The 24,733-nt window shown below is 48.0% G+C and overlaps 2 long non-coding RNA genes across 5 annotated transcripts; one reads left to right on the plus strand and one right to left on the minus strand.

Moving 5' to 3' along the window:
* Positions 1-2,126: 2,126 nt before the first annotated feature.
* On the minus strand, positions 2,127-3,393 carry LOC129649763 (uncharacterized). Its single transcript, XR_008713244.1, has 2 exons — positions 3,042-3,393; positions 2,127-2,374 (listed from the first exon to the last, which is right to left on the minus strand). It is a non-coding gene; the product is annotated as an uncharacterized LOC129649763 (long non-coding RNA).
* A 353-nt stretch (positions 3,394-3,746) lies between these two features.
* LOC129649762 (uncharacterized) lies at positions 3,747-12,925 on the plus strand. Of its 4 annotated transcripts, none has more exons than XR_008713243.1 (5): positions 3,747-4,021; positions 4,841-5,021; positions 7,154-7,374; positions 11,100-11,188; positions 12,533-12,925. It is a non-coding gene; the product is annotated as an uncharacterized LOC129649762 (long non-coding RNA). The 4 variants fall into 4 exon arrangements; XR_008713242.1 differs by having other exon boundaries at positions 3,764-4,021; positions 7,213-7,374; XR_008713240.1 differs by having other exon boundaries at positions 3,766-4,021; positions 7,184-7,374.
* The last annotated feature ends 11,808 nt before the right edge of the window (positions 12,926-24,733 follow it).

The following is a 24,733-nucleotide window of genomic DNA, read 5'->3' on the forward strand; positions in this document are numbered from 1 at the left end:
TTCAGATTTCCTTTAGAAGAGTTTTACCTTACCAACATCACCCCTGCCAAGCCGCAGACGAAGATGATCACCCAAATTTCTTTCTCATAGTTTGCTTCCGTTAGAACTTGAGATCTGTTAGGGGTTCCCTTGCTGACTCAGGAAAGTCAAGGTTCGAATGATCTCTCATTTTTTCTTGCAGTTTTTCGAATGATCTTGCAGTTTTTCTCCCGCAGCATGGTCTCCATATTCCGTTGTGTTCCTTACAAGCTCCAGTCCAGCAAGGATGGATCTGGTTTTCTGGATTTTTAATATTCCAAGATTTTAGCCCAGAGGTTCATTGTTTCCTCCTTTAAGAAATTCCTCCCACAGCATATTGTTCTGGAATGGTTGCAAGCTTTTTTGTTTTTTTTTTCAAGATTGGAACAGAGGAGACTGCAATATACAAGCCTGCTCTGGTTTGTACGTTGTGTCCATTTGTCCAGGTGCAAAGGCAAGCCTTTTGCGGAGTTCCCTGTGAAAGCTTCAGCTTGGCGCTTCTTTTCCCTGTGTTAGGGCAGCTGCCAGCAGAGTGGCCTGTCTTATTCTCTGTTGTCCCCTTTTCTCCTGAACCTGGCCTCTGCTATTAAAAACTTGAAAGGCAGTTTCAGCAAGCTAAGACATAGGCATCCTTTAAGCCCCTCAGTCACCAGAGTAACCACCAGACCCTTGCTCAAAACCCATCAGCTCCCTCCCTTGAACAGGAACTAACATATACCTTTAGATCATATAGTTTGGACACAAAGAAAGGCAGCTATAGGAAGGGAAAAGCAAAAACTGTATGGAACCAGCTGAAACCAAGGTGGCAATGAATCTGACCTCCAACAGACTCCGAGTCTTACTCTCTGCTGATTTTACTACATTAGCAGAAAAAATGACACCCCTACTGGCGGCCATGACTGGAAGCCACAGACCAAAAAGGGGTGGCACCCCACTCTCTCCCAGGGAACTGATGTGCCTGCCTACCATAATTAGCCTCCCTCCTCTCCCCACTGTTCTTATACCCTCTAAGCAAATCCCTCTTGCTTAAGGTGAGAAGCTGATTTGAGAACCAAACTCCTGCTTTTCCATTCTCTGGGCGTTGCGTAAAGCTTGTGCTGCTCTCATCTTAGCTTCGGTTTTATTTTTGGCTGCATGAGCCTGAATGGAAACAGAACCTTCAGAACCTCAGAAAAAGAACAGAGTAGGGTGCATGTGGTAGACAACACTTCTATCTCTTGCAGTTTCTTCTGTATATTGGGGGTCACTCTGACCGATAAGTCATATTAACTATGTTTAAATTCTCTGGGACTGCAGCTCTCTATGTACTGCCTATGGGCTTTAAAGACCATTTTCTGGAATTCCAAAGGATCTTCGTTTGGTTTCTCTTTTACGTCCTGAACTTTATTAAGGCTTCTTTGTTTTGGTGCCCCTTGTCGTAATCCTGCAAGAATGCAATGTCTACAGTGTTCAGCTTGAAGCCCAGCATTCCCATCCCAGTTAGGATCCGCTGCTGGTACCAGTGTGCTTGCTGCAGCCTGTAGCAGGCTGCCAGGGCTTTCCGCGTGAAGCCATCAGCCTCCTCCCTAGCTTTATCCAGCACCATTCTATATTCTTCTGAAGTGAAGAGGGTATTTAATGAGTTTTGATTATCTGTCCAGGTTCGGTTGTGGGTTGCCCGCCCCCCCAAAAAAATCAAAAAGCTTTCCCGTTTCCTTTGGATCATCTCTATAAGTTGTCATGTTGCTCTTCCAATCAAATTAATTGGAAGTTAATCTGGGTCCACTCCCCTTTTTCAACCCCATCAGCCGCCTAGTCTCAACATTTACGCCCCTTCACCCAGTGGGGACTTGCCCTGATGGATCTTGCCCCACCTGAGTCTGGTAGTTCCCTGGTCACATTCAGTGCCCTAGTGGGTATGAGAGGGGGAGACCATTCTTATTTCTCCACAGCCAGGCCTGAGGCTGTGGCTCAGATACTGGCAGTGAAGGAGAAGTAACACCTTCGTGTGGGGGAGGAGGAGCCTTTGGAGTGCTCAGCTGGATCAACAGCAGTTCAAACAAGTTTCCTTAGAGTCAAGTGAAGCCAATTTATTTGCCTTCTTTCCTGTTGGACAATAAGATCACATCTTCTTTGCACAGGTTTATTCTGATACAATAACACGACTGTATGTACGACCTTTCATCCCATTTTTCTTCCCATTTACATAATAAATCTAGTTGCAGAGTTCTACTGTAATTTAAGGAGCCATTTTTAGGCCACCTTGCTCCTGAAGATGTTGTGACCATGCAGTGTTACAGAAGATTAATGCCATCTTTTTCTTTACCATGGATGCGTAATCAAAAGTCATTCAACTTGGAGAATACAGCCTAGAGGGCTGCAAGAGGAAACTGGATTAGCACTTCTCCTTGAAACCGAAGGCGCTTTGCTTCTACGCGGTAGCAGCAACAAAATCTTTTCAAGAGTTCTTGCTTATAGTCACCAAGAAGCTCAGTCTCCAATAGCCTATTCTTAACAGTTAAGACAATCAGACCTAGACAGACAAGAACCAAACAACACAACCAAGAGCTAGAGTCCTGGTTCTATAGAACCCTGGGCTTTTAACTCAGATATCGATTGCATCACCCTGGGCCTTTAACTCAGATATCGATTGCATCACCCTGGGCCTTTAACTCAGATATCGATTGCATCACCCTGGGCCTTTAACTCATATCAATTGCCTCAGCAGTAGTAATCTTTTATGTTGCCTGCCAACGACCTGGCAGCTGGACCCCAACCTACCTTTTGGTGAGGACTGCGAAAACAATCTAGACATAGGTGCATTTCTTTAACAAAATTACTCTCCAAAAGAATGTCTTCCAAACCTCAAGACCCTCAAATCCCCAAACCATCTCTTTGCTACAAAGCAAAGCTAAGCACTGAAGGTCAGTGGCACCTTGCCAGGAAATCTAGGGGCTGGACCCTGGAACAGATGGACCAGGCAGCTGCTTTTGATACAGGCAAGGGGCCAGTGAACCACGGGCAGAATGTCTGTCTGGTCTTACCTTCTGGCTGCCTTGCCAAATGCTGGGCTGCAGAGGTTTGTAGCAAAGGGAGAGTTTATTTGCAAGGCAGCCAAGGGAGGGGATGAGAACAAATCTCCAATCCACCTTCCTGAAGACAAGAGACCCAGGGTATTTGTGGGATAACAAACGGAGAAGCGGGGTGGCATGAGGTGTGGGGGAGCAGGGGAAGGGTGCTGCAGTACCCATGGTTGGGAGCAGGTGTGACTAGCTCATAGGCTTCTGCATATGCTAAGGGGGGACCTTCCAGGCCCCTGGTGTCAAAAGGTCACTGAGCTGACACACACACACCTAGTTGAAGGGTGGGAGGTCCTGCCCAGTCTTAACCAGCTCTGCTTGAATTAGACGCAGCTGACTCCAAGTTCCTGGAAGGTAACTTGAGCAAACATGATGTTGCTTAGGCTACATATTATTGCTGAAGCTCCAATACTTTGGCCACCTGATGCAAAGAGCTGACTCATTGGAAAAGACCCTGATGGTGGGAAAGATTGAGGGTGGGGGCAGGGCGACAGAGGATGAGATGGTTGGATGGCATCACTGACTCAATGGACAGGAGTCTGAGCAAGCTCCAGGAGATGGTAAAGGACAGGGAGGCCTGGTGTGCTGCGGTCCATGGGGCCACAAAGAGTCAGATATGACTAAGCGACTGAACAATTAAAACAAGGCTACATGTGCTTGGAGGGCATTGCAAGTCTTAAAACAATCTCAGTGAAGGCAGGTGAAATGAGTTTAACCCATGGTTTCAGTGGCAAGGGCTATAGGGTAAAGCTGAAGGATTTAAGCAAGGCAAATAGGGTAATAAGATTACCATTAAAAATGATGCTTGTAGCTGTGCTGCGGATTGAAGGACTGCTGCTGCTGCTGCTAAGTCGCTTCAGTCGTGTCCGACTCTGTGCAACCCCATAGACAGCAGCCCACCAGGCTCCCCCGTCCCTGGGATTCTCCAGGCAAGTAACACTGGGGTGGGTTGCCATTTCCTTCTCCAATGCATGAAAGTGAAAAGTGAAAGTGAAGTTGCTCAGTCGTGTCTGACTTTTTGCGACCTCATGGACTGCAGCCCACCAGGCTCCTCCATCCATGGGATTTTCTAGGCAAGAGTACTGGAGTGGGGTGCCATCGCCTTCTCCGATGTAAGGACTAGAGAGAAGCAAAGGTGACCCTGGGAGACCAATTAGAAGACGCCGTAGCTGGATGGGGGAGAGATGTGGGTGCCTCCGGGAGGGTGGGAGGGGTGGGGATGGAGAAGACCACTTCTACAAACATTTAGGTGGTAAAATCAATAGGGCTGGGTTTGGGGAGAAAGGAATCACAGCGGACTCCGGGGTTTTGAATTTGCACGAAGGAGTGCATGGTGGAAGAGAAATGGGTTTGGGGCAGAACAGATTGCCTGTTCAACTTGGACACATTGAATGTGAGGTTCTGTTGAGACATCCAAGTGGGGAGGAACTGGTAGGGTCTGGAGTCCGGAGTGCAAGCAGATAGTGTTACAGACTAGGAGTCATCGGCCACATAGGTGGGATTTAAAGCCATGGAATGGATGAGGTCGCCCAGACAAGTAAGCAGGTACGGGCTGGAATGGAGAAAGAGAACGGTGCTCAGGGAAGTGGAGGAGACTACAGACAGTGAGGCCGGGCTCCCCTGCAGCTCCATCTGGCATTTGTCTGGGTAACCAGTCTTCGGTGGCAAACCATTTTTGGTACTCTTGCTTTGGAGGGCTTCCCCGCTGGCTCAGGGGTAAAGACTTGGCTTGCAATGTAGGAGACATGGGTTTGATGTCCCAGGTCAGGACAATCCCCTGGAGGAGGACCCACTTCACTTACCATGCTTGCCGGGAATCCCATGACGGAGGCGTGTGGTGGGTGATGGTCCATATGGTCACGAAGTCAGACAACAGCTGAAGTGACAGCACGCATGCATTCCTTTGCAAGAAATAGCTGTGACATAGGCCCTTTCAACCACATGGTAAGAATTTACAGTCATTTCTTAATCTTCTCGGGGACCCGCCTAAACCTTGTTGGGATCTTCAAGTCACAAGTCCTTTGCCACTGCTTTGCTTTGCTGAAATTCTTCCCACCTGATCTTGTTGGAACAAAGACCTCTCTTGGGTGCTCATTCTGTCTCTTGTGGTACTTGCCCTAGGCAAGGTGGAATTCTTGATCGAGGAAAGGCTGGAGAGGGGTCCCCCTCTCAGCTGGTGGCCTGTCTGACACTTGGATCAGCTCGTGGTAAAAGCTGCTTTGGGGGGTGGGTACCTCTGGAAGAGCTGACATTTCAATGCATGAGCCAGCCCTTGCGTTTATGCTTTCTCTTATTCTGTCTTTCCCAGTGTATTTGATGTCCTCCGCTGGTGGTGTGGGAGAGGACTTTGAAATAGATGGACACGTCATTGTGTGTGCTAAGTTGCTCAGCTGTGTCCAACTCTTCGCGACCCCGTGGACTGTAGCCCACCAGGCTCCTCTGTCCGTGGGATTTTCCAGGCAAGAATGGGGTTGCCATTTCCTTCTCCAGGGGATCTTATTAAATAAGATGAAGTCACAAAGTGATCCATTTATTTTCAATCCTGCTTATGGAAAGAAGAAAATCACAGGATGTTTTTATTTCTTACTAATCCTTCCTTTTACCAAAAAGTGAGCAGACACATGGGGCCAGACAGAACCTTGAGTCAGCCCCGCTAGTTAGTGTCATTTGCTTTATTTGCATTGATTTTTATCCCCCTTCCCCCTTTTTATGGCCCACAATGCTGATTTATCTTCACAGTGGTAGTGCTATTCCTGCGTATTTCCAGCTCTCTACTTGGTGGGGTTATTTGTTGCCTCAGGGCTTCCCTGGTGGTTCAGATGGTAAACAATCCGCTGGCAATGCAGGAGGTTTGATCCCTGGATGGGGAAGATCCCCTGGAGAAGGCAATGGCAACCCACTCCAGTGTTCTTGCCTGGAGAATCCCATGGACAGAAGAGCCTGGTGGGCTATAGTCCATGGGGTCACAAAGAGTTGGACACAACTGAGTGACTAACTTTCAGCTAAGCTGGGTTATCCTGATTGCTGCAGTAACAATGTAAAACAAACAGTGTGTGTGTGTGTGTGTGTGTGTGTGTGGCTGCCTGGGCTCTTCATTGCAGTGTGTGGATTTCCCTGGCTTTGGCGTGCAGCATGCAAGCTTACACCCCACTAAGATGTGAAATCTTAATTCCCCGGCCAGGGATTGAACCCACATCCCCTGCATTGGAAGGCAGATTCTCAACCACCAGACCACCAGAGAATACGTGTATTTGAGTAATTTCACAGTTGGAACGACCGAAATAGCTCAGTTGGGAGAGCCTTAGACTGAAGATGTAGAGGTCCCTGGTTCAATCCTGGGTTTCAGCAGTGTCTTTTTTTGGGCTTCCCTCATAGGTCAGTTGGTAAATAATCCACCTGCAATGCAGGAGACCCAGGTTCGATCCCTGGGTCGGGAAGATCCCCTGGAGAAGGAAATGACTACCCACTCCAGTGTTCTTGCCTGGAGAATCCCATGGACAGAGGAGCCTGATGGGCTACTGTCCATGGGGTCATAGAGAGTCCGGCAGGACTGAGCAATTAAACCACCACAGTGGGAACACAGTTACGACAAAGTATCTGAAGGTGATAACTTACCTGTGTGGCAAGATTTCGAGAACGATGGGTGAGATTATAGGATTTTTTTTTTTTAAAGAGGCTGACCTATTTAGTGTGATGAGCTGTCCTAATTTTCCTGGGACTGTGTTTTTTGGATGTGGTACTTTCAGTTGTAGAACTGAGGAAGTCCCGGGGAAACTGAGATGAGTTGGTCAGCCTGGTTCTAAGTGAAACAAACTGATCATCTTCTCTCACTGGTCTTAATCAAAGTGGGGGTGCTGGCTGGTGCTCTCATCGGAGTCTCCAGAGGTTTGGGGTCTGATGAGGGAGTTCGAGGGTTTTTGTCAAACCTCCCCAACCCAAAGAAGTTTAACTCCCTCCCACCAGACAGATGAGGACACTGGAGAGGAGGAGACTGACAGATTTGTTCCCAGCTGCACAGGTTGTAAGTGGCAGATTGGAGAGTAGAACCACGTCTCCTGACTGTCAGTTCTGGTCAGTTTTCCCCCTCCTGTATCCCTAATCCTAAGGGAAATCAACCCTGCATATTCATTGGAAGGACTGATGCTGAAGCTGAAGCTCCAACACTTTGGCCACCTGATGCGAAGAACTGACTCATTGGAAAAGATCCTGCTGGGAAAGACTGAAGGCAGGAAGAGAAGGGGACGACAGAGGATGAGATGGTTGGATGGCATCACCGACTCAATGGACATGAATGAGAGTAAGCTCCGGGAAGTGGTGATGGACAGGGAAGCCTGGCGTGCTGCAGTCCAGGGGGTCACAAAGAGCTGGACACAACTGAGCAACTGGACTGAACTGGATTCCCAGCTAGAGCTCTTTGCTCTATTCTGCTGTTCCCTTCCCAGCCTGTTTGCTTTCAGATGCCTCTATAGTAACATTAAAACAATGAACAATTAGATGGCATTTGTTAAGTGTGAGACACTGTCCTAAGAGCTTCCTATTAATATACTATATTAACCAGTACTCTAGATTAAATTAATGTGCAGTATAATAAACATTAACGTTATATAGCATATCAATTATAATTGGAGAAGGAAATGGCAGGAAGGAACCTCCAGTATTCTTGTTTGGGAAATCCCATGGACAGAGGAGCCTGGTGGGCTACAGTCCATGGGCTTGCAAGAGTTGGACACGATTTAGTGACTCAACCATCACCAATGCCATCAATCACTATATATATATAATATAGAATATATATTAATATTATAATATCACTATAATGTATTATATAACATATTGTAATATATATTAATTATATAATATAAAAATAGTATTAATCATTGATCTTCACAACAATCCTATGAGGCAGCTGCTGCTGCTGCTAAGTTGCATCAGTCATGTCCGACTCAGTGTAACCCCATGGATGGCAGCCCAACAGGCTCCTCTGTCTCTGGGATTTTCCAGGCAGGAGTACTGGAGTGGGTTGCCATTGCCTTCTCTGATCCTATGAGGCAGGTATTCTTATTATACCCCTTTTACCCATGAGGAGATGGAGGCATTGCCCAAGGTCATCAATTAGTACGTGGCAGGGGCAAGATTTAGAACCCAGGCTGTCTGGCTCAAGAGGCCACGTGAATAACTGCCAAGCTCCATGGTGCTCTGTGCTACTGTCCTTTATGAAAGCAGCCCACGATGGGGAGATGGGGCCCAGAGGGTGGAACAGGTTTATGTGAAAAGGGTTTAGGTGTAGGCTTCGTGAGAGCTGAGCTTGAATCTTGGTTCCAGCATTCACTTGTAATGCCTAGGCTGTGCTTTAATAGGATAATAATAATAAGAATATCATATCTGTTTCTTATTTCTCTGCTAGGTCATCATAAAGATCACATACAAGTAAGTCTTTGGGACAGGATTCTGTGAAGAGTAAAGCACAAGACAGATATAGTTAGTTTTGGTAAAACAGTGGCATAAAGAGATGCTTGTTAAAGGCATGGTAATGATGGAAAGGCTCAGTGTGAAAAGGCAGTGGGGAGGGCTTGGCAACCCACTTCAGTATTCTTGCTGGGAGCATCTCATGGACAGAGGAGCCTGGTGGGCTACAGTCCATGGGGTCACAAAGAGTCAGACACGACTGAAGTGACTTAGCACGCGTGCACGGGCTAACTACAAAAGTTTGGATCGAAAGTCTGGATGGTGGTAACATAACTGGTAAGCACTCAGTCAGTATGTGGAATGGACAAATGAGTGATAAGACCTGGAAATGAGAATGAGCACATGCTGGGCAGAGCCTTGACCTCTTGACTTCTCTGCACCTCCTCTTCCTTCTCTCGCATGCAGTGTGGAGAGGACTGGATGTGTGAGCCCGGGCCGAGTGATCAGCCCAGCGCCTGGCTCCTGGGAATCCCTCAGTCAATATTAGCTATTATGATTAGTGGTGGAAACTGCTTTTTAAAGTGAGCCCACGCTCGCCACCTGGAAGGTGATTGCATTTCTCCGTCTCCGCTGAGTGGCGGGAAACTGGCTGGTCAGGAGCTGGGAAGTCTTGCTCTGGTTTCAGGATCCCTGTGACCCTCTCTCAAGGCAGAGGAATGTGTTTCGAGACCCCTTGCAGCCGCTCCTGGATCCCAGTCCCTCCTCCGCAGTTGAGGATCTTTCTGCCCATCCTTTACCAGCTCGCTGCTTCAGGGAAGGGCTGCCAGATACAGGGATGAACTTTCCCCCGGATTCCTTGCTGCCTCCCTTCAGAAGCGAAATGCCGCGGTGCTAACAAAGTGTCTTTCAAGCGACCAGAGGCCCAGACCGTGGGCTGCTGCCTGCCAGCCAGAGAGCTGGTTCCCACCCCCACCCCGTTCTGGGGGCAACGGCAGGCGGTCCCAGCCGCCCCTCCCTCTCCCCTCTGCTCCATGTTATCTATGGGGATTGGGAAACATTATCAAAACAGGCCCCATCTGTTCCTGAAGTCGTGGAAGAATACTCGTGTGATAAATTTACAGGGCGCTGGAAGACCCTCTAATTTTCTGGGAAATGACAAGGCCTCTGTGGCCACCTTGTGTAAAATTTCCTCTTTTATCCCCAAGTTACATGCCCTGGACTATTTACTTGGAGTCTGAGGGTATATTTACCATTCAGGCAACATCACAAGCCGTCAAAGAAATCTACTCAGAGTAGGATGTGTTGGGTGTCTTGCCTTTCTAAAAATGACAGTCAGCTATTTTTTTTTTTTTTTTAATAAATCTTTTTAGGTGTTATGTTCATAGTGTAAACAGTTCAGGAAGGACGCGGGTAGGGAGTCAAAGTTCAAGTCAGGGCAGACGTCCTGAACAGAAACAAGACTCAATCCAGCAGCTCTGCCAAGACAGAAGCTGGTTAGATATTGGATTGCCTCTGTGCGTTCTTCCTAAGCCAGCTATTGCTCTATCGATCTGCTGCGGGAGCACCTCGAGTGTTTGAAGCCTGAGTGCGTCATTCAGAACCAACCCTGGACAGCCACACTGAGGAGAGGATTTGCCAGTAGCTGAAGGAATGCTTTGCGGGAGAGGTGGAAGGACATGGTTTTCCAAATTTAGAACTCACTCACATTTCGTGGGTTCTGACATTAATATTGAACTTGAACATAAAGTCCTGGCAAGATCCAATTTCCTAATTCAAAACAAGCTGCTCAGGGAGCCCACCAAGGTGCCTGGGAAGTGCTCTGTCTCTTACAAGACAGCCCGTTGGAGGATTCAAGCGTGAAGTCACCTGGACCACGTTGATCCCGTGTCCCTTACAATCCATGTGGCTTTTAGAGTGAAGCAGCTCTGGGGTGTGCAAAGGAGCAGAAAGCACTGGAAAAAAGCGCTTCTGAAATTTTGCGGACCTGAGGACATTTGAAAATTAGTTTGAATCCTTCTGCCAGGTCTGGACAGTCCGCGAATCTTGTGGACTTTGTTTTTGGCCTTATGACAGATCCTCAAGAGGAGCTGTTGGAGAACAGAGTAGTGTGGCCTTCCCCCACCCCTGGGAACACAAGAACAGCCTCTCTGGGGCCCTGCTGCCTGTTTTTATCATAAGACCCGTCCCCAGGAATGGCTCTGTCTGGTCTCATACCCACTCTCCGCTGGGCTGGAAGGCACAATGCTGCCTTGCGGTGACTTTGGCCCTGACCTTGGGGTTCCCACAGCCTCGGGGTTGGGACTGAGTGACCCCATATGTCTCAGCCCCTATAATTTTTCGGAATTCTCTCACCAGCTTATCACCTCTTGGCTTCAGATCTCTCAGCAGCAGCTCGGCAAGCAGAGATTCAAGCCCATGGTCCTCAGTGGGCCCCCCGGCCCCTCCTGGCCTCACCCTGCCCGCCTCTCTCCCCAGAGTTGCCTTCAGCTCCGCACACCTGACGCTCCTGCCCTGCTGAGCCACGTTGTTGCCTCTAGCTTGCCGTGCCCTCTCTGGCTTCTCTGTCCTCTCCACTTGTCCTACTTGAAATGTCCTGATCTGATGTGTCTCTTCCAGGAGTCTTTCCCGCAACCCAGCCCTCTCTGGACACCTTGAGCTCGCCCTGCCGCCACATGCCGCTTCCTGCATTGTCGCCCTCCCTTCCTGTGAGTAGGAGCACTTCATCTTCACCAGGTTCTGGGGGGCCGGCTGCCCCAGGGACGTGTCAGGGTAGGGAGTGAGGACTGGACCATCCCTGCAGGGGGCCGTGCCGATCGCTGGGCTTTGGGGAAGTGGAGCGTTCCTGGGGGCAAACCAGGAAGACGGTGGAAGGCCGTAGCGTGTCAGGTCTACAGCGTTACCACATCCATAACATTGCCGCCGGGATTATGTTTCCTACGGATAACTAGTGAAGGGGCTTAGGGCTTTGCGCTCAGTGGCTCAAGGCCGTATTGGGATGACACTTAATGAACAAGCATGGGGACAGGATCAAGAGGAAGAAAGTAAGAATCTGCATAAATTGTGAGGAAGGAGCCTGGATTCATGGAGGTTGTGAAACTGGGGATTTGTACTATGGGTAATGCTTGTCTTTCCACTGAACTGTGAGTTCCTTGGGGGTGGGAGGTATGGATTATTCATCTCCAGATGCCCAGGGCCCAACTTAATACCTCATGTATAGCACACAGGGCTCAGTGAATACTTATTGGGTGTATGGGTGGATAGATGGAGGAATGAATGGAGGGAAGAAAGGAAGGAAGGATGGATAAATGGATGGATGGATGGAAGGATGGATAAATGGATGGGTGGATGGAAGGGTGGATAAATGGATGGATGGATGGAAGGATGGATAAATGGATGGATGGAAGGATGGATAAATGGATGGATGCATGGAAGGATGGATAAATGGATGGATGCATGGTTAGTTTTTCTGAGGCAGCCTGCAGTCATCTGCCTTAGGTGCTCTTTCTTATCCTGCCCTGCTCCCTTTCTCAGCCAGCTACCTTGGACTCATACTTCATAACACAGCATCTGGGGCTGAGGGAGCAGTACAAGCAAAGGCCTGGAAGTAAGAGGGGGCAAGGCCAGTTGGGAAACTGTAGGAAGGTGTGTGTGCTTGGAAAGCACATTTCAAAGGAGAGAGCAGGGGTGGGTGACGCAACTGGAGACTTAATCAGGGGTAAGACTCTTGAGAGTCCCTTGGACTGCAAAGAGATCAAACCAGTCAACCCTAAAGGAAATCAACCCTGAATATTCATTGGAAGGACTGAAGCTGAAGCTCCAATACTTTGGCCACCTGATGCCAAGAGCCAACTCATTGGAAAATACCCTGATGCTGGGAAAGATTGAGGGCAGGAGGAGAGATGGTTGGATAGCATCACTGACTCAATGTACATGAGTCTGAACAAACTCTGGGAGGCTGTGAAGGACAGGGAAGCCTGGGGTGCCACAGTCCTTGGGGTCGCAGAGAGTCACTGAGGGTGGTCTTTCTGAATTGTCAATTCTGCTTGCAGCACAGCAGGTAAAAGTCACTTTGTACTTTGTGTATTTCTGAGCAACTGAACGACAACAGACTATAAAAGGACTCCGTCTCTGGCCCTTTGCCTGAGAGCAGTGGGACCTGTTGAAGTGTTCTGTGCAACATCATGGACAATCGCATTCCACTTTTTTTGTCTGCCCCACTTTTCAAACAATGCTTAGAACTTCCCTGCCAGGAACACCCTGGAGCAGAGCTGTGACCCAGGGTGTCAGCTGTTTCAACGGGAAGCACACCAGACCTGGACTCAGACGGCCTGAATTTCTTTTGAGGCTCACCCTTGCGGTTGCCAGCTGAGTGACACTGAGTCCCTTTCCCTTGTGCCTCAGTCTCTTCACCTGTGAAATGAATAAAATAGAATGTGCCCAGGGCTGGCTTCATGGACGTGTAGCTTGTGCAGTAACACAGGATTCCATCCTTACAAGGATCCTGGCCTTGGCTTAATGCTGTGCTTCCACCGTATTGAAATTCTTATTAATTTTTAAACAAAGAGGCCCATATTTTCGTTTTGCACTGGGGCTCACAAATTATGCAGTTGGTCCTGAATCGACCTCACAGGGATGGTGTGAGAATAAAATAAGATCCAGTATGTGAAAAGTCTTTCCTAGGTTTTCTGGCTCTGTAGCTCAGCTTGCGGGATTTTAGTTCCTCAACAAGGGAAGTCCTATGAAAGATCTTAAAAGGCAATAAAGCCCTTAGCAAATCCTAGGCCTTACTGATATCATCCAGAGTGATGTGATTATTCTGTTTATCCATCCTCCTGTGTGCCAGGTGCTGGGGACCAAAAGATGATGGGACCTAGTCATTCTCTTCAAGGAGCTCTAGGCTATTTAGTAAAGGGCAAAGCTGGAACTTGAACCATGTCTTCAGTCCTCAGTCCAGGGCTCCTCTACAGTAAGCCATTTGCTTCACTGTTCTTTTAGAGCCCTAGTGCGCAAGCTATCTTCCCTGTCTTCATGGTGCCTGGAATAGCATTTTGTACATACAAAGTGCATTAGCCATTTAGTCATATCAGACTCTTTGCCACTGCTTGGACTGTAGCCCGCCAGTCTCCTCCATCTATGGAATTCCCTGGGCAAGAATACTTGAGGGAGTAGTCATTCCCCTTTCCAGGGTATTTTCCTGACCCAGGCATCAAATCTGTGTCTCCTGCATTAGCAGGTGGATTCTTTACCACTGAGCTGTCAAAGTGAAAGTGAAAGTCACTTAGTCGTGTCCGACTCTTTGTGACCCCATGGACCATACAGTCCATGGAATTCTCCAGGCCAGAATACTAGAGTGGAAGCCTTTCCCTTCTCCAGGGGATTTTCCCAAAACAGAGATTGAACTCAGGTCTCCCACATTGCAGGTGGATTCTTTACCAGCTGAGTCACAAAGGAAGCCCAAGAATACTGAAGTGGGTAGCTTATCCCTTCTCCAGGGGATCTTCCCGACCCAGGAATTGAACCAGGATCTCCTGCATTGGCAGCCCGATTCTTTACCACTGAGCCATCAAGGTGCCCAGTAAATGTTCATTCAATTAATTAGTACATTTGAGACAGTGACATGATTTTGTTCCAAGCATCCTTGCTTAAATGTCCTTTAGGACTTCCTCTTACTTTCAGGATAAACCCCAAACCCCTTGTCTTGGCACAAGGCCCCTGTGGTCTGGCTCCTTCCTCCATCTCCAGCCTCCTCTGCTGATGGGCCTCTGCCCTCTGACGGACACTCCGGCTTCTTTCAGTCGCTCACATCTGCCATTGCTCTGCTTCCCCAGGACCTTGGCACTTGCTGTGCTTAGCTCTTTTCTGTTGCCTGGTTATCCCCAGCTCATGGGTCACGCTGCTTCCCAAGCTCGACTTTTGGAGAGGCTTTTGCTTACCTCACCAGCCAGACCCCCCTCCTCCGGACGGTCTCTCACAGCCCAGCAAGCTGCCCCACGCTTCCTGCAGGCACAACCGTGGATTCCGCATGGTTTTGTCAATGGCGGCCTATCTTGGGTGCTGGCCAGCCGAGTGTGGCTTTGTCCCCTGCAGTATTCCTGGGGAATGGTGCAGTGCCTGTCCCAGAGTGGGCGCTCAGTAAAGTTTGGTGAGTGTGTGAAGAAGTATGTAGTGTTTGTGAAGGTTATACCTGGGTGTTGGGGGGGTGGGTCTCTCCAGCACCACAGGCCAGGGCCGTATGACAGAAAAACGATGTCATGGGCCCCTCACACTGTCTGCATTATGTGTCCACTGTACAGATGGTGAGGTCGAGGCTCAGGAAGGTTAAATGATGTCCCCAAGGTCACCAGTCTTGTCAGGGGCAGCCTGGGCCTGAGGCCAGAGCTGGTTAACATGGACGTCTAGGCTTTCTTTCACCACCTCCTGTAGCTCTTAGGTTTTCCCCAATATGCCTTTCCCCAACCAAGTGTCCCATAGGCCTGTGCTACATACATGTGAGCTGTGACATGTGACACATGGAACAAACGTGGGCCAGACTGTCACAGGTCCGGGGACCAGTCCCAGCTGTAGTCTTAATCTCAGAGTTACCCTGAGCCAGTCAGGCTTGCTCTGTGAGCTTCTATTTCCCAGCTACAAGGCTGAGGATTGGACCCCCGCGGTGAGTGTCTCTTCCTGGCACTGACTCTGGACCCACACGGTTCTGTGGCACTCTGCCCACCCCGTGCCTCCCTCTGCTGCCTTTCTTTCTGCTCACTGAGCATGGCAAGCTCCTTTCTGCCCTGAGGCTTTGGTGCCTGCTGGGCCCTCTGCCTGGAGCATCCTCCTTGCATCTTCACCGGCCGGCTGGCTCCTGGGTGCAAAAGTTTCAGCTTAAGTGTCAAAGAGAGGCTTTGCCCACCCACCTGAGCTAGCGTTAGGGCCCCACAGCAGTCACTCCACTGCCTGGTTTGCTGCATTTCACTTGTCACCATTTGAAAAAAAAATTGTATATATGCGTGTATGTGTGCTAAATTGCTTCAGTTGCGTCCGACTTTTTGCAACCCCATGGACTGTAGCCCACCAGGCTCCTCTGTCCATGGGATTCTCCAGGCAAGAACACTGGAGTGGGTTGCTATTTCCTTCATCTTCCCGACCCATATATATATATATATATATATATGTGTGTATATGGGCATATATATATATATATATATATATATATATATGTTGCCAAGTCGCTTCAGTCATGTCCGACTCTGTGTGACCCCATAGAGGACAACCTACCAGGCTCCCCCATCCCTGGGATTTTCCAGGCAAGAACACTGGAGTGGGTTGCCATTTCCTTCTCCAATGCATGAAAGTGAAAAGTGAAAGTGAAGTCGCTTAGTCGTGTCCGACCCTCAGCGACGCCATGGACTGCAGCCTACCAGTCTCCTCCATCCATGGGGTTTTCCAGGCAAGAGTACTGGAGTGGGGTGCCACTGCCTTCTCCATATGTATGTATGTATACATATATATGTATGTATATATATAAGTATATATATATTCACACACATATATACATTTTAATCTATTTATAATAAATACTAAAGTTCTCTCTCCATATCTACCTATCTATGTGTCTATCTGTCTACCTGTGGTCGTTCCTTTGCGTGCGAGTCTCCTGTCACTCGGACGTGATGGGGAGCAGGGCAGCGGGCTGTCTCATTCATGGCTGCGCTTCTAGCTCTCGAGAGGAACACAGTGAATATTGACTGAAAGCATGGAAGGGTCAGTCGAATGAGTGAGTGACTAGTTCTCAAGAGCAGCAAGGGGAGGGAGTAGCAGGGAGACAAGGTTGGGCACAATCAGGACCACCGTCGTCAGAAGCCCAGCGCCCACCCTGAGCTCACGGAGCAGTGTGCACGGTACGTACTCATCACAGTCACGGGCTCACTTAACCAAATCGGTCATGGCAGCTGCCCTGGTGTGGCAATTATAGCGCTTGCAAAGCCAGGAAGAATTATCCTGAGAAGGTGGCACACATCCAACACGGCCCAGATGAAAGGACCACCTCCTAACATGCCTCCCAAGCCCCTTTCTCTTCCTTTTACCAGAGGATGTCAGTGTCCAGCTGCTGGGAGACACAGCTTGTTTGAGTCTGACCATGTCACCTGGGGAGTTATTCAAATTTTAGGGGCCTATCCAAAGCTCTCAGATGCTTGTGTAAAATCTATAGCTCCCCAGGAGCTCAGGGGGTTCACATCTACTGTTTTAGGAAATGTTCCACAACGTGAGGAACATACACTCTCTGCTCCACGTCTGGCCTGCCCCCACACCTGGGCCCTACCCACCGCCCCCACTCTCCAGCCTCTCTTCCCCTGACCCCCGATCTGGGTTTACCTTTTGCTACTTTAGAACTTCACAGGGACTGGAAAGGAATGGATTTTGTTTTACATCCTACCGCTGTTACAAACCTGGAGAAACCCCACATGCTTAAAATAGTAAAATGGCTTTCAGGCTAAGAGTATTTCTCATTTAGTATTTGAAAATCTGGAGCCTGCTACTCGGTTGAGTTGACCTATCTCTGAAAAATAAGATAAAAAAGTAAACTGTGAAGCTTCATCCTGTACCTGTCACGCCCACCTCCTTCAGAGTCTGAAACAGTTGCTGTCCTGATCCGCTTTCTGGACTCAACTGTAAACCCAGAAAGGCCGGGGAACCCTAAGTTCTTAGATTGGAAAGTGCTTCCTGGGAAGGGAGGAAGAGGCTTGAGAATTTATCACCTCTCTCTGCCTGCCCCTGGGCAGGCCCACCATCCACCGCCCTAAGAAAGGAAGCAAGAAGCTACAAACTTTGCAAGAAGGCGATTTCACAGTCTCTCCAGGAGGACCCCTTTCATGGCCCAATAGTCCTGTGCAGGCAGGAGGTTGTTGCTTGGGTTGACCTACGGTTCTTACGCTACATTAGACCGTGTTGATCTGCACGAGTCGGGTTTTCCTGGATGGTACCTATTGTGGGCTTTCCTGGGGCCCAGGAAGGTAAATGAGCTGCCTTTAAAGGCACATTTCAGAGGAAATCTGTCTTCCACTGCCTAATGGCCGGAATATTCCTGCTGCTGGAGCCTTTGATGATTTCCTTGGTCGCCAAGGATGCCTGCCCCACAGCAGGGAGACCGCCCGAGTCCCCCAGGATCCTGGGGATGGTCTCTGAGGCGAGGTTTAGATGAGGCTGTCTGTGCTCTATCCTAATCCTTAACCCTCCTGGGGGGCCAGGCTGAGAGTGTTCTTAATTTCGTTCTTTAATTGCTTTACTAACCTCCCGGCTCCATCTCATTCTTCATGCCTCTCTTTAGGATACCCCCGGCTGCTCCAGGCTGTACTCAGCCCGGCAGAGGCTGAAGGCACTTTCCCTTCTTCTTTTCACTCTGACCAGGGTTGGTTGGTTCTCCTTCCTAGTTTTGAATGAAGCTGCCAGACCTGCAGCTCTGAGTTGCTGCGGCAGGTAGAAGACTGGCGATAGGCATTTGTGAATGGGGATATTAATGAATGAATGGGATAGTGCATGGCCGTGTACCCGACCAGACGTGGTGGCATTTGGGGTTTTCAGTTGCTTCCCTGTTTAGCAGTGGGTTTTCTGCCTCCCACGACCTGAGATCACAAAGCACATTTAGTAAGTAGAGAAGATGCCAGCAACCCAGGACAGGGAAGCCCCGTCTGGGAATCCGGGAAAGAGTTTGACCAAATTTTGGCTTCGGCACTCAGCCATGAACCAGGCAGGATCCAGGTCGGGGAGACAGAATGACCTCTTGTATTGGTGGCCTCCGCTCCAAGGTGCTTTTACGACTCCATCTTTGGGACCCGGTAAACTCTTCTGTCCTTGATTCTCTGAGCCCCCACCTCCACCTCAAGACTAAGGGAGCCAAACTGAGGAGGGTAGTGTTGAGTTCAAGGTCCTCTGAATTTGAAGTCAGCTCACTTTCCTAAGGAGGGCTATGCTATAAATATGACGCCTGCCTCTCTCTGTCCTCTCTCGACAAAACAGGCCATGGAGCTTGGAAGCCATGCTTTTAGAAGGAAGTGTAAGAACGTAAACTATGGGACTGGAGAGGTCAACAGGGTTTTACAAAGGTCATGAGAAAGCAATGAGTTTGGTCATTGGTCATCCCAGGAACCAAATCCCACTCCATATTGTAAAAAGGAATTTCAACAGCTATGAAAAAGCTTGTTGCTCCAATATTTTCTATTACTAACACAATAACTCTCCCTCTCTGGCACACACCTTGCCCCTCCAGAGGGGACGCTACAGCCTCTTGGGCATTACCATCCCCCAAGCCTCACATGGGAGCACTGGAATCTAGGCTTCCAACACCCTCAAGAAATAAATGTCCATCTCAGCCCTCAGCTCTCAGACTGAATATCACCCCCAAGGTCCCACAGTACAGACAGTGAACCAGCGAATTAGTAAGTCAAGGAGCTAGCGAAATGCTGTATCTACCTGCCCTCCAGTTAAGGGAGCTGATTACTCTGTGGTTCTCATCTTTTTGCAGCTTGAAAGACAAAATAAAATACAATTGGATAAATCTTGAGTTTCTCTCTCTTGGAAGGTGCTTTAAACTCCTGCTCTTCCCCCATGCTGACTTCCTCTCTCCTCCAGGAAACAGGATGCTGCCCTCAGGCTATGATGCCCTTTCTTGAAGCTCACAGGAGCTCCTCGTTTTTAATTTCAAGGTCATTGTTGAGTTCACGGGTGTGCGGGAAGTTGCCTTCGCTGTGGGAAGTCTTCTCTATCTGAATTTTACTCTGCTTACTGTACCTGATGGTGCCCAGGAAAAAAGGTGGCCTTGCCTAACAAACTAGCACACATCTTTTAATGGTGCCCCTCATCATCTTTCCCTTTATGCCTTGGTCACCAGGAAGCTCAGTGACACTTTTTGCTCAATTGCACTCGCTTTCCTTAACTTAAGCTTTTTCATTCTGACTTGATTCGGGTTCATCCGTCAGAGTTTTAATCATCCTGTACTATTTGTTGAAGTTTGGCCTTCAAATCCATGAGAATCCATGAGATGTTCAGAAAACTTGGGTATCTGGGGGGATTCTTGCTAAGCTGTTGACAGAGGGAATTTGAAGGAGTCCTGTCATGTTGGGCAGAATCCTAAAGAAGAGAAGGCAAGTCAGAACCAGAAAAAGAAGGCAAGGTTTTGTCTTGCAGTAGGGCTGGAGCCTGCAGGGGTGCGGTGGGGGAAGCCCAGAGTATGAAGTCCCTTTCAAGCGAAAGATTCAGAACTTGCTTATACATTCATTCATTTATTCCTTCTTCCATCCATCCATCATTCCATTTTTTTTAACTTAAAAAATTTCATTTATCTATTTTTGGCTGTGCTGGGTCTTTGTTGCTGCACAGGCTTTTCTCTAGTTATGGAGACGAGGAGAGGAGGCTCCTCTCTGGTTGCGCTGTGCGGGCTTCTCCTGCTGCAGAGCACAGGCTTAGGGTATGCGGGCACACAGGCTCTGAAGCGCAGTCTCGATAGTTGCAGAGCACAGCTTAGTTGCTCCGAGGCATGTGGGATCTTCCTGGAACAGGGATCAAACCCGTGTCACCTGCATCAGTGGGCAAATTCTTTACCACTGAGCCACAAGGGAAGCTCGTCATTCCATTTATTAAGAATGTATTCCATTCTACAGACTTTTGCTGGCACTGGAAACAACTGAAAAAGTTCTCTGTTCTTATGGAACTTACATTTTGTTGAAGACAAACAATAACAAAAAGTATTTGAAATATATCATGGGGAAAGAGGAGTAGGAGGGTTATAACTTTATGTAGGGTGGCCCAGGACAGAGGACGGCATTGAAATTAATGGAAAACATATGCCAGAAAAGCCCATTAACATGGTGTCAGGGATGAGCCACAAGAGTTGAGATGGTCCAGTCAATTTCTTCAAGGGGTAGAACGGGTGCTACAGAAATAATTGATATTATAAAGATATTTAGACCTCCCTGGTGATCCACTGGTTAAGAACCCACCTGTCAATGCAGGGGACATGGGTTTGACCCCTGGTCTTGTTGCTCTGATAGACAGAGTGTCTGAAGAACTATGGACAGAGGTTCGTGGCATTGTACAGGAGGCAGGGATCAAGACCATCCCCAAGAAAAAGAAATGCAAAAAGGCAAAATGGTTGTTTGAGGAGGCCTTACAAATAGTTGAGAAAAGAAGAGAAGTGAAAGGCAAAGGTGAAAGGGAAAGATATACCCATCTGAATGCAGAGTTCCAAAGAATAACAAGGAGAGATTAAGAATGCCTTCCTCAATGATCAATGCAAAGAAATAGAGGAAAACAATAGAATGGGAAAGACTAGAGATCTCTTCAAGAAAGTTAGAGATACCAAGGGAACATTTCATGCAAAGATGTGTTTGCATGAAGGGCAGAATAAAGGGCAGAATTTAGGACAGAAATGGTATGGACCTAACAGAAGTAGAAGATACTAAGAAGAGTTGGCAAGAATACACAGAAGAACTATACAAAAAAGATCTTCATGATCCTGATAACCACAATGGTGTGATCACTCATCTAGAGCCAGACATCCTGGAATCTGAAGTCAAGTGGGCCTTAGGAAGCATTACTACGAACAAAGCTAGTGGAGGTGATGGAATTCCAGCTGAGCTACTTCAGGTCCTAAAAGATGATGCTGTTAAATGCTTCACTCAACATGCCTGCAAATTTGGAAAATTCAGCAGTGGCTACAAGACTGGAAAAGGTCAGTTTTCATTATAATCCCAAAGAAAGGCAATGCCAAAGGATGTTCAAACTACTGCACAATTGCGCTCATCTCACACTCTAGCGAAGTAATGCTCAAAATTCTCCAAGCCAGGCTTCAACAGTATGTGAACTGTGAACTTCCAGAAGTTCAAGATGGTTTTAGAAAAGGTAGAGGAACCAGAGATCAAATTGCCAACATCTGTTATATCATAGGGAAAGCAAGAGAGTTCCAGAAAAACATCTACTTCTGCTTTATTGACTATGGCAAAGCCTTTGACTGTGCGAATCACAACAAACTGTGGAAAATTCTGAAAGGGATAGGAATACCAGACCACCTGACCTGCCTCTTGAGAAACCTGTATGCAGGTCAGGAAGCAACAGTTAGAATTGGACATGAAACAATGGACCGGTTCCAAATTGGGAAAGAAGTATGTCAAGCCTGGGTATTATCACCCTGCTTATTTAACTTATACACAGAGTATATCATTAAAAATGCTGGGCTGGATGAAGCCCAAGCTGGAATCAAGATTGCCAGGAGAAATATCAAAAACCTTACATATGCAGATGACACCACCCTTATGGCAGAAAACAAAGAGGAACTAAAAGAGCATCTTGCTGAAAGTGAAAGATGAGAGTGAAAAAGCTGGCTTAAAATTCAGTATTCAAAAAATGAAGATCATGGCATCCGGTCCCATCACTTCATGGCAAATAGACAGGGAAACAATGGAAACAGTGACAGACTTTATTTTCTTTGGCTTGAAAATCAGATGGTGACTGCAGCCATGAAATTAAAAGACACTTTCTCCTTGGAAGAAAAGCTATGATAAATTTAGACAGCATATTAAAAAGCAGAGTCATTACTTTTCTGACAAAGGTCTGTATAGTCAAAGCTATGTTTTTTCCAATACTCATGTATGGATGTGAGAGTTGGACCATAAAGAAAGCTGAGCGCTGAAGAATTGATGCTTTTGAACTGTGGTGTTGGAGAAGACTCTTGAGAGTCCCTTGGACTGCAAGGAGATCCAACCAGTTCATCCTAAAGGAAATCAGTCCTGGATGTTCATTGGAAGGACTGTTGCTGAAGCTGAAACTCCAGTATTTGGCCACCTGATGTGAAGAACTGACTCCTTGGAAAAGACCCTGATGCTGGGAAAGGTTGAAGGTGGGAGGAGAAGGGGACAATGGGCACTTCAGCAGTGGCCCAGACTGATGGACAGGGAGGACCTTCCAGGGCAGAGCTGGGGAGAAAGGACCAGGGAGCTAGTCTGAAGGCATGCGACAAGGGGCCAGGTCAAGAGACACCCCTTACTCCCAGATTAATCCTTGTTCAAGTGAGAATGTTTTTGCAGTGTTTCTGACCCTGTCGCACCATTGTATGTTAGGGTTACATGAGAAAGATAACTTGTCTTTTTGCTTGTCTGTGGATCAAGAGGAGCCTCAGCGAGGTGTGATGTAGGTCTTAGGTTTCTTGATTTCCAGGTCAGTGTCAGGATTGGATAAGACTATTAGAGTGTCTTCCGGATGGAGTGAGTGTATTTTGCATGTGGGAAAGGAATGAAAATTTGTGACCAAAATGACAAGGAGGGCATTATCTGTAAAAATTCCCTCTCTCCCCTTTCTGTCCATCCCCATGGGGCAAATCTACTTGCCTGCCATTGACTTTAGGCTTTGTCATTTTGTTTTGGCAAATGAGATGCTTCTGGATATGACATGAGCAGAGACTAGAGAGGTGCTTGTGCTGCTGAGTTTGCTGTCCTGCTTCTGCTGTGGCCACGAGAAAAACATGACATGGGCCCCAGAGGATGGGAGTTATGCAGAGCTTCCCCAGGTGACCCGAAGACCTGCAGTATGAAGCAAAGCCACCCCCACTGACCCTCAGGCATAGGGTGAGAAATACTTCCTGTTGTATGCCACTGTGGTATTTGTATTTGTTATGTAGCAGTAGCTGACGGAGACAACCCACAAGAGCAACCTGGAGTCCCATGGATTCCTGAAATTTGGGAATTGAAAAAATAAAATGCCTAAAATTGGGAGTGAGTTTGAGCCAACAGAAGAGAGAAATGATAGCATCTTTGGGATGAGCTGAGAAAGTTCTCCCTGCTGCCTTGAGAACATAGCATGAGTGATGGGCCCTGGAAAGGTGGGAGGCTCTCTAGAAGCATGGGTCTCCCATGCTGGTCAAAGACGAGAAATAAAGAGTCTGTTGAGGTTGTAGGTGAGGTGAATGGGTTTATAGACTGAGGTTGCCCAGGAATTCTCAGTGTATATATACAGTGTACATACTTAATGTTTGATATATTTGTTGTACAGTAATTTTATGATAATTAAACTTCTTAATATAGCTTTGTGGTGAAAGTGCTCCTCCTACATTCCAAAGATTACCAGGAGTCTGACCTTTTTTTTTTTTTTTTAAACATCTCGTATTGTATGTATTTTTGGGAAGACATAGAGTAAAAATAAATAACCAGGAGTGCTGGGAATGGGGGTTGGGGGGTGGGAGAGAAAAAATGCCATTCAGAAATAGACTGTGAAACTCATTACCTAGATAAACCAATGTAAACCATTTATTGTTTAGGACAGGGGTCATAAACTCAAGTCCCCTGGGGGCCAGGCAGGGGACACACATGAGCATCACCACTTGTTTGTGCCAGGCCAGCTGGGCACCGTGGGGTGTGGACTGTGTGTGTCCATTCAAAGACGGCAGCTTATATGACTTGGTCCCCTCCGGTTGCTGCCACGCGGGAATGGAGCCTGGTGCGGCCAAGTCCTCTGCGTTTCCCTGAGAAGCAGAGCTGCCTTGTACGCTAGTGCGGGTTGTAGACTGCGCAAGGTGCTCGTAGCGTTACTGGAGACCGAAATACAGTCCAAGCTTGGCTTAATGAGCCTTGGCTAGGACACATGGCTTGGAGAGTAGAGACGGGCTGGACTTCAGGCCCCTCTGTCTGCTCCAGCCTCCCTTTGTGTAGTGTTTGATCGTATGGGCTGGCATGGGACGGAAGATCCATTTCCCACTGTTAAACGCCTCCTTATTCCTACCCCTGGCAGCCCGTGCAAAGATGCCCTTCCTAGGCTCAGCTGATTCGATGCTCCTTCCCAGAACCAGGAGTTTTGCCTGAGTGGCGACAGCACAGAGGTGGAGAGATGACGTAGGCCATGTCTAGGTGTGCTTGAAGCGTAATTGACGTAGCGCCTTTAACAGCACTGAGCTGGGGACTTCTCCGGTGGTCCCAGGGACTAAGACTCCACGCTCTCAATGCAGGGGGCCTGATGTTCCATCTCTGGTCAGGGAACCAGATCCCACATGCTGTGACTAAGACCTGGCACAAATAAATAGACATTAAAAAAAAAATCCACAAAAAAACACTGAGCTGCTAAACAAAACTCACCAGAGGGTCTCCACCTACCTACTCAGGATCAAGAGATTCCAATGGCAGAAAAGGAACTCTGAAAATACTCACCTCTTCTTAATAAACCTTGCACAATGCACAGGAGGAAGATGCCCTGGAGAAGGGAAAGGCTACCCACTCCAGTATTCTGGCCTT

This window comes from Bubalus kerabau, chromosome 4 (assembly GCF_029407905.1).
Source record: "Bubalus kerabau isolate K-KA32 ecotype Philippines breed swamp buffalo chromosome 4, PCC_UOA_SB_1v2, whole genome shotgun sequence".
NCBI classification, from domain to species: domain Eukaryota; kingdom Metazoa; phylum Chordata; class Mammalia; order Artiodactyla; family Bovidae; genus Bubalus; species Bubalus kerabau.